At 41.1% G+C, this 10,144-nt stretch overlaps 1 protein-coding gene across 3 annotated transcripts in view; it reads left to right on the top strand.

Annotated features, from left to right (window-relative positions):
• PKIB (cAMP-dependent protein kinase inhibitor beta) overlaps positions 1-10,144 on the top strand; it is a 105,203-nt gene that overhangs the window by 72,952 nt on the left and 22,107 nt on the right. Inside the window, exon 1 of one of the 3 annotated variants that reach the window (XM_028494489.2) lies at positions 7,123-7,191. The exons of the other annotated variants lie outside the window; for them this stretch is intronic. The gene's annotated coding sequence lies outside the window, so the exon portion shown is untranslated. Of the gene's footprint in view, positions 1-7,122; positions 7,192-10,144 lie in introns of those variants that run through there. 3 annotated transcript variants of the gene reach the window in all.

Here is a 10,144-nt window from a genome sequence, read left to right as displayed (position 1 = left end):
GGCCTAGCCGCTCCGCGGCATGTGGGATCTTCCCGGACCGGGGCACGAACCCGTGTACCCTGCATCGACAGGCGGGTTCTCAACCACTGCGCCACCAGGGAAGCCCTTCATTTATTTCTGTTCTGATCTTTATGAATTCTTTCCTTCTGCTAACTTTGGGGGTTTTTTTTCTTCTTTCTCTAATTGCTTTAGGTGTAAGGTTAGGTTGTTTATTTAAGATGTTTCTTGTTTCTTGAGGTAGGATTGTATTGCTGTAAAGTTCCCTCTTAGAACTGCTTTTGCTGCATCCCATAGGTTTTGGGTTGTCGTGTTTTCATTGTCATTTGTTTCTAGGTATTTTTTGATTTCCTCTTTGATTTATTCAGGGATCTCTTCGTTATTAAGTACTGTATTGTTTAGCCTCCATGTGTTTATATTTTTTATAGATTTTTTTCCTGTAATTGATATCTAGTCTCATAGCATTGTGGTTGGAAAAGATACTTGATATGATTTCAATTTTCTTAACTTTACCAAGGCTTGATTTGTGCCCCAAGATATGATCTGTCCTGGAGAATGTTCCATGAGCATTTGAGAAGAAAGTTTATTCTGTTGTTTTTGGATGGAATGTCCTATAAATATCAATTAAGTCCATATTGTTTAATGTATCATTTAAAGCTTGTGTTTCCTTATTTATTTTCATTTTGGATTATCTGCCCATTGGTGAAAGTGGGGTGTTAAAGTCCCCTACTAGTATTGTGTTACTGTCTATTTCCCCTTTTATGGCTGTTAGCATTTGCCTTATGTACTGAGGTGCTCCTATGTTGGGTGCATAAATATTTACAATTGTTATATCTTCTTGAATTGATCCCTTGATCATTATGTAGTGTCCTTCTTTGTCTCTTGTAATAGTCTTTATTTTAAAGTCTATTTTGTCTGATATGTGAATTGCTACTCCGGCTTTCTTTTTATTTCCGTTTGCATGGAATATCTTTTTCCATTCCCTTACTTTCAGTCTGTATGTGTCCCTAGGCCTGAATTGGGTCTCTTGTATACAGCATATGTATGGGTCTTGTTTTTGTATCCATTCAGCTCGTCTATGTCTTTTGTTTGTAGCATTTAATCCATTTAGAGGACTTGTGCCTGTGTTCTGGTGGATGAGCCTGGATCTTGTCTTTCTAGTGGGCAGGACCGCATCTTACTCTTCTGCCATCTTGAAGGTCTCCCCAAAATCTTAGAATCTTTAAACAAACATTTATATTGACCTTTTACTATTTTCAGTGAATTCTGCTAATTGTTGTGACACGGAAGAAAAGTTGAAAGGTAAAACTAACACAACTAAAAATAACAATAATTAAGTTATAGATGAAATTATACCACAAGCAATAGGAATTTGCTTCCATGTTATTCTGTAAAAGGATTTTAAGGCATCTGAATGTGTGTGTTCACAGATTATATAATTATACTGTGTAGGTATATTATGTAATAGTTAATAAGAAGTATAGAGAGAACAAGAAGTAATTTCTACTCAAACTTGTGTATGTTATTTAAATCACATGATCTTCATTTTTATGAGTCAAAATTGAGTTAAAGTTTCATAACACATAAATTGAACAATGTCTTGAGTTTGGTTTAATGTTATGGAGAATATGTTGATCAAGGAGAGAAAATATGCATATAGTAGGTGAGCTCTTAAGTGGGTTCTGGATCCCTAACTTCATTACTCTAGTTATTTTTATTCTATTCTAATCTATTCCAAATTTATAAGGGCCTATGATTCTATTGGGGTGGCCCAAAAGTTCATTTGGGTTTTTCCATAAGATGTTACAGGAAAACCCGAATGAACTTTTTGGCCAACCCAATAGAGGGGTGGCAATATAATGAAATTATTAAAAGACCATGTTTTGGAATCACACATAACAGGGCTTTAGATCGTAATTTGGAGACAGTTCCTAATATTTGGAAGACAAAATTTCAGTTGTCTCCTTTGAATTATGGAGATAATCCTCCCTCCCTTCTGTATCTCTGACATTTGTTATAAGGATTAAATAAAATAATGTATATGAAGCAATTCACTACCTTGCTAAGTAAGGACTCTACTAAGAGTAGCTGTTTTAAATGCATATAGATGATAATTATTTTAATTATCAACTAGGGTTTCTTTACTCCTTTATACTTCCTTTAATGCTTTCAATAGACACTATTCACTGAGGAGTGGTATACATTATCTAGGTTAAAAATTCGCTTAACTTTTTTTTTTTTTTTTTTTTTTTTTGTGGTATGCGGGCCTCCCTCTGTTGTGGCCTCTCCCGTTGCGGAGCACAGGCTCCGGACTCGCAGGCTCAGCGGCCATGGCTCGCGGGCCCAGCCGCTCCGCGGCATGTGGGATCCTCCCAGACCGGGGTGCGAACCCGGTTCCCCTGCATCGGCAGGCGGACGCGCAACCACTGCGCCACCAGGGAAGCCCCATCGCTTAACTTTTTGATTAGCTTTTAAAAATGAAAACAAAGAGCAAAGTTTTGAAAGTCAAAGTTATCTCTAGAAAATAACTTGACTTTTTGAGAGCAAAAGCTTTTTTTGAGCCATCTGAGACTAGAGAACTGAGAACAGACCTTAGCGTGAGAGAGAGTATATGATGACGTAAGAGTTCCTTTTGATATTTCTGGGAGGGAAATGAATCACTAACTAGCTGGTAGGAGAAGAATTCAAGATGTGAGGAGACCCTAGGCAATGTCTGAGTCTTTGGGATGGTGCCCAGGGCTCACTGAGTTGAGCCAGAGGAGGATTAAGCAGTAGATATTTGAATGGGGTTAGGAAATCCAAGTGTAGAAAGGACTAGGTCTTAATTCCCAGGGAAATTGAGCATTTTAAAGAAGCTCCATATCCTGTATAACCTTAGAAGGAGAAGCAATGGTGAGCTTCAGCAGATGGGCCTGAGTGCTGCTTCATGGAGTTCCTATGCCCTCAGAGGGGTTCAGGAGAGACTGAAATGACCTCAAGAAGGACACAGAGTGCTTTAAATAGGCCATGGACCCTAAATATCCTGAGGTTGGAACAAAGAGGATACAGCTGCACTTACCTCTAGTTGAGGTTATGGTTGTACCTGAGATAGCAGCAGTAGATCCCAGCGTACAATGATGAAACAGGACAAGCTGCAACTCAACGAGGGTCAGCATGGACACAAAATATATGTGAACCTGATGCCGTGTCCTCCTTATACTTACGGTTCCCTTTCAAGAGGGAAAGGAAAGTGGTATTGGTGGTAGGGTATTTAAATTGACTCCTGTTTACCCCATTGGTGAAAGAGGGATTCCCACCCTTGGGGTTATGGGGATGGCTAAATACATGACACCTGGCACTGGACAGGCGAGATCAGATGAAATCAACAGCAGTTTATTCATCATATATACTCACAGCCTGGGGGAAGAGGACACCATGCAGGGCCACACAGGGGATACACTTGGGAACAAAGTGAACAACCAGGGCTGTGAGAGGCAGGCTTTGCAGTAGTAAGGGTGGGGTGCTTATTGGTTCCTGTGGGAGGATATGATTGGCTTGTTTGAATAATTCTGCTACTTGGAGATGAGCAGGAATTGTGCCTGATGCCTTTAATAAGGAGGGTGTTTGGCTAGGGGACGTTATCCATGGGAACTGAGTGGGGAAGGGAACTTGGGTTAGGCCATTCGAGACCTATTTTATCAAATGTCAAGGCACCACGTTATACTATTCTTTAATTTTTGGTTTTGTGCCACAAGTGACCCCTTGATTCCTTGACATCAATTTAAACCTTGGTGATGACTGAGACTTTTAGGGAACAAAAAATAGGTACCTGACCAGGAACTTTAGAGGTGTCCCCATTTGCAATCAATAAAGGCAATTGAGAGATCCGTGTGACATTGGTGTGAGGAGTAGGTATCTCCAGGAGGTGAGCAAGAATTTTCCACTTTGTGACAAATAGGAATTCTTTAAGAAACCCATTAAGCCTCTCAATTTCACCAGCTGCCTGGAGCTGACTTCCTGGGGCCCCAGGGGAGGTGGAAGTTTGACTGAATGTCTTCTTCAAGAGCCCAGCACTGTGTATTCTGGAAGTGAAATGAGTGTCTTGGTCACTCTTGGTAGTATCTAGAACTCCAAAGAGGATACAGAGCATCCTGCAGAGGACTTGTATTGTGGCCTTAGTATATGTAGAGTAATCTGTTACCTTGATTTATTCTGAGTAACTGTGGAGCAAGAGATTCCCAGAGTTCTATACCCCAAAGGGGGAAACTCTTAGGTCATGGCCTAAGAATTTGTAAAAATGTATAGATGGCATCAACTGTCGATTGCCTGAAGTGTGTCAATTGTACTGACTCTTGGGTCCTATCTTTTATCAGGGACATTTTGGTTAAATGATGAGAAGGAGCAGCTCTCCTCTGAGCTCCATCATTTATCATGGTGGCAACAGCATTAGTAAAGTGCACAAACTTCCATTGCTGTCTATTCAGTTGATCCCCAAGAGGCTCCCCAGGTATCAAAGGACTCTGGGATAGAGGTGACCTCTTCTAGCATAGTGGTATTAGTGAAGGGACTGAGAACAGGGGAGGCCACCCCCTCCAACAGATGAAATGTGCCAGAAGGCCCAGGTGTGACTCCATCTTGTAGCAAGGAAGGCTCAGGAGCCATGCCTCAAGCTGTTGAAGTGCTGCTTGGATAACTCAAGGCATAGTGGGTAGCTGGGTACAGAGGGTTGCAGGCTCAAGGTTTGTGATAGCCTCTGTTTTCAGAAGAGGCCAGTATGTGGCTATCCTCATGGCGTATAATGCAAGGCTGAGAAAGGCAGTTTCTTGCATCAGAAGTCCATGGGCAACTTACAACCTTCATAGGTGGTCCAGAGACTCCAGGAGGCAAGAGAGGAGGTGGCTGAAGCTACAGTAAAGAGGGCTCTGAGGGCACAAACTAGAGTGCTTGTTGATTTCAATTTGGACAGATTTCTAGAGCTTTTTTTGGAAGGAGTCCCCTTTGAGGTAGGCTAATTTAGAAGAAACAGCATCAAAGACATTAAGTAAAATTTGTAAATGAGGAATATGTTGCCTCCAGAACCTAAAAGGGGCTAAAAGTTGTTGAATTTGTACTGACCTTTTGGTTGCTGAGAGGGTCAATACCTGTTTCATGACAATGTCAGAGAACCTTCAATTTACCAAGTAACTTTCAGAAATTTAATGGACGTGGCAGGGCCTTGCACTATGTGTGGGACAATGGTTCATCCCCTTTTTGGGAGCTCCTTTGTGAGTATTTGTATGTCTTTAATGAGTATGTCAAACAAATCTCCTTGGAGGAGGATGTCATTGATGTAATGTCATATCTGGAGAAAGGTGGATACAGTTAAGATCTTGCCTGTAGAGATTGTGTGCAATGGCAAGGATGCTGAGGTATCCCATGGGTATCCTTGTAAAGGTGGATTGTGTCCCTTCAGTGGTAAAGGCAAACTGTGGCTGAGAGGCTGTTGAACTAGGCATTGTACAGAGCATATTAGCCAAATTTATAGCAGCAAAATATAGACCAGTTGCTGATTGGATAGGGTCAGCAACTTTAATAATTAAGTTGTTGGGTACAGAGGCTTTAAAGGGATGGGACCATGGCTTTACAGTTGCAGCAATCCACTATGGGGCATCATTCTTTTGTTCCAGGTTTAACGGGCCAAATAGGGCTGTTGAATGCAGAAACAGTGGGAATAACAACCCTTCACTCAGTTCCTCTTATAAAACAAGTTTTAATACTGGAAGACCCTGTATTAAATTACCTTGAGTCATGTTAACTATTTTAACTGGGGGAAGGGGTGGGGGAGGTCATGGGTTCTCATTTTGTGAAACCAATTTGTAAGTGTCAAAGACTTAATTTAATTTTCATTTATTTTTCATCGGGTCAGAGTATCCATGCCCATGCCCAAGGGATATTTTAGAGCGATGAGTACTATACCATGGGGAATTTAAGCAAGACAAAGTTCTGATGGTTAAGGTGAAGCATACTTATTTGTCCTCTTTAATATTCAGTAACTCCCATAGGTAAATACCCCATTATGGGGGATACGATGTTTAAATTAATGGAATTCCCAGGTATAATTGTAATTTTAGCCCTAGTATTGGTTAAAGCCATAAATGTTTGCCACTTGGTGAGTTTCAGCAGATATTAGAATTAATTCAAAGCTATATAGAGAGGCACAGAAGGCAATCAGTGAACTTTCATTATTTGCTATATAAATTCGTTCAGTAAATTTTGAATTTTCAGTTGGGTCAAATTGTGGGCCTTTGTTTTAGGTTGTTGTTTTCTTAGTGTCCTCCTCCCTGTATCCAGGTTTCTTTCTTTCCTTATTATGTTTATCTTATTATTGTTTTTGGTCACTGGATATACTTGGGGGTGGGGGGGGAATCCTCTCTACCCTGATTATATTTATAAGTTGCTTCCTCCAGAGACCCTCAAATTAGTATTGACAGAGTTAGCAATGGTTGATTTATATGATCTAAAGACCCTGGGCCTAGATTGGGTTTGAATCTGGCACCACAAGGGCACCATGAGTATTTCCCTATAATCCCGAGAATTAGAATCTTTGTTGCAACAGACATAAGCAGCAGAGTGGTGCGGGAAGAAGTGCTGGGCCTACAACCCAGACTTGATGGATCAAAACCATCCTCTGCCACAGTCCCTTTCCTATCATATGGGCTTCCTGTCTTGTTTTTCTTTTTTTTCCTCTGTACAAACTTCCTGGGAATATTTTGGGTTTCTAGCCATGTAAAGTTGAAGTTTTCAGCCGTGTCTGCACAATCACCTGTGGTGCAGACCTTCTGGGTGGTTATGGGGAAGGTTCAGGAGCTTAACGGCCTCCCTCATCAGTGAACATCTCTTCCTCCAGGGAATGACAGTATCCCTGGGATAAGAGTCCGCATCTAGTAGAGTCATTTTGCCTATGACTTGGATGGAGACCATAAGGCCCATGATTGCAAGCTTAGCCCTTTGGTATTCTGGAAAGCAGGAGTGCTAAGCAAAGCCTAGGTGCATTGGCTATGGGATTTACATTGGGAGAGCAGTTGAGTACCAAATGCTCCTTCCTCCCTGTTCCCTTTTTTTTTTCATCAGCCCCTGGGCCACAGACCACCATGGATGTGCACCTCGATAACCCTGGGGGTCAGGAGAGCACAAGCAACAGCAGCAAGGGAGGCAGCAGCACAGGCAACCAGCAAGGTCACTACCCTTTCATGAACAAAAACATCAAGCAGGATGCCATGCTTAATTTTGTGTGGGGGTGGCAGGCTCCTTCTTGTTACAAACCTCACAAAAGTTTGTCTCTGGGCCTGTTCCAAAGGTGCACAGTTACAAACGATGTCTGTGTAACTTCTCCAAGCAGCCAGTGACAGTCACCAGGCTAGACTCAGTGACCTAGCTTGACCTTGGTAAACAAGACTGAAGCACTGACTAGTTATCGTGCTGTGTTTTCACTGCCTTTACAGGTGGGAGCCTCAGAGACCAACTGCCAAACATAGGCTAAACCTGACAGCATCATTGTGCTGGGTATAGTCAATTAACAATTCTCATCTAGGAGACAGAGCATTTGGGAGCCAAAAGAGAGAGCAGTGGCTGACAAACACAACAAAGTACCACACAGGACATAGTTCACACCTGCCAGAAATTACTTCTTTCATCTCAGGCAGGCTTCTTCATATCATGGAAACAGATAAATTGGCCAAGAGCAGTTAATTAAAGCTGACTAGGTGTTCTTGGTCATGGTTGGGCATGTTGTGTGGCTCATGACACCAGTGGTTTTATTGCCTCCTATTCACTCACTGGTGAGGGCGATATTCCTGTCCTGGGGGTATGGGGATGGCTAAATACACAACACTTGACACTGGGAAGATGAGATTGACAGCACATTATTAGTCACATATATTCACAGCCCAAGGAGAAGGATGCTGTATGCCATGCAGAGCCTCATGGGCATTGTACTCAGGAACAGAGTGAACAACCAAGAACTGTGGGAGATAGGCTTTGTAGTAACAAGAGGGTGTGGTGCCTCCTGGTTCTCACAAGTGGATGTGATTGACTTGTTTGAATAATTCCACATGATGACAAGGAACTACAAACCACCACTATGGTCCCTTTGATAGGAGGATTGTTTGGCTAGGGTATGTTATCCATAGGAGCAGAGTGGGGAGAGACACTTATGATTAGGCCCTTTGAAGTCCTCCCAGTTTTACTACGTGTCAGGGAAGCATGTAATATTGAGCCTCAATTTTAGGCCTTACACAACATGGAGAAATGAATGCTGTGGATGATTGTGAACGGGTTGAATATGTACCCCAGAGAGAATACATTTTAATGTGGAAGTGAATGATTTTACTTTGAATTTCAAGACTGTTTTCTGCTATAAAGGAAAAATAGGGATCTGCGAGTTAAAATAAGTTCTGTTAAAGAATAATGCAAATAAACAACAGATCACTGAAGAAATCAAAGAGGAAATCAAAAAATACCTGAAAAATATGACAATGAAAATACGTCAACCTGAAACCTATGGGATGCAGCAAAAGCAGTTCTAAGAGGAAAGGTTATAGCAATACAATCCTACCTCAAGAAACAAGAAACATATCAAATAAACAACCTAACCTTACACCTAAAGCAATTAGAGAAAGAAGAACAAAGAAACCCCAAAGTTAGCAGAAGGAAAGAAATCATAAAGATCAGAACAGAAATTTATTTCTGTTGAAATAAATGAAAATTTATTTCATCAGAAATAAATGAAAAAGAAATGAAGAAAACAATAGCAAAGGTCAATAAAACTAAAAGCTGGTTCTTTGAGAAGATAAACAAAATTGATAAACCATTAGCCAGACTCATCAAGAAAAAAAGGGAGAAGATTCAAATCAATAGAATTAGAAATGAAAAAGGAGAAGTAACAACTGACACTGCAGAAATAAAAAGCATCCTGAGAGATTACTACAAACCCAAACTATGCCAGTAAATTGGACAACCTGGAAGAAATGGACAAATTCATAGAAAAGCACAACATTCCAGGACTGAACCAGGAAGAAATAAAAAATATAAACAGACCAATCACAAGCACTGAAATTGAGACAGTGATTAAAAATCTTCCAACAAACAAAAGCTCAGGACCAGATGGCTTCCCAGGGGAAGTCTATCAAACATTTAGAGAAGAGGTAACACCTATCCTTCTCAAACTCTTCCAAAATATAGCAGAGGGAGGAACACTCCCAAACTGATTCTACGAGGCCACCATAGAATCAAATACCAAAATCAGACAAAGATGTCACAAAGAAAGAAACCTACAAGCCAATATCACTGATGAACATAGATGCAAAAATCCTCAACAAAATACTAGCAAACAGAATCCAACAGCACATTAAAAGGATCATACACCATGATCAAGTGGCGTTTATCCCAGGAATGCAAGGCTTCTTCAATATATGCAAATCAATCCATGTGATACATCATATTAACAAACTGAAGGAGGCTTCCCTGGTGGCGCAGTGGTTGAGAGTCTGCCTGCTAATGCAGGGGACACGGGTTCGAGCCCTGGTCTGGGAGGATCCCACATGCCGTGGAGCAACCAAGCCCGTGAGCCACAACTACTGAGCCTGTGCGTCTGGAGCCTGTGCTCCGCAACAAGAGAGGCCGCGATAGTGAGAGGCCTGCGCACCGCGATGACCCCCACTTTCCACAACTAGAGAAAGCCCTCGCACAGAAACGAAGACCCAACACAGCAAAAATAAATAAATTAATTAATAAATTCCTACCCCAAATATCTTCTTTAAAAAAAAAAAACTGAAGGATAAAAACCATATGATCATCTCAATAGACGCAGAAAAAGCTTTTGATAAAATTCAATGCCCATTTATGATAAAAACTCTCCAGAAAGTGGGCATAGAGGAAACTTACCTCAACATAATAAAGGCCATATGTGACAGACCCACAGCCAACATCATTCTCCATGGTGAAAAACTGAAACCATTTTCTCTAAGATCAGGAACAAGACAAGTTTGTCTGTCCACTCTCACCACTATTATGCAACATAGTTTTGGAAGTTTTAGCCACAGCAATCAGAGAAGAAAAAGAAATAAAAGGAATTCAAATTGGAAAGAAGAAGGTAAAACTATCACTGTTTGCAGATGACATGATACTATAC

This window comes from Physeter macrocephalus, chromosome 10 (assembly GCF_002837175.3).
Source record: "Physeter macrocephalus isolate SW-GA chromosome 10, ASM283717v5, whole genome shotgun sequence".
Taxonomy (NCBI): Eukaryota; Metazoa; Chordata; class Mammalia; order Artiodactyla; family Physeteridae; genus Physeter; species Physeter macrocephalus.
This window is presented reverse-complemented; position numbering and strand designations above follow the sequence as displayed.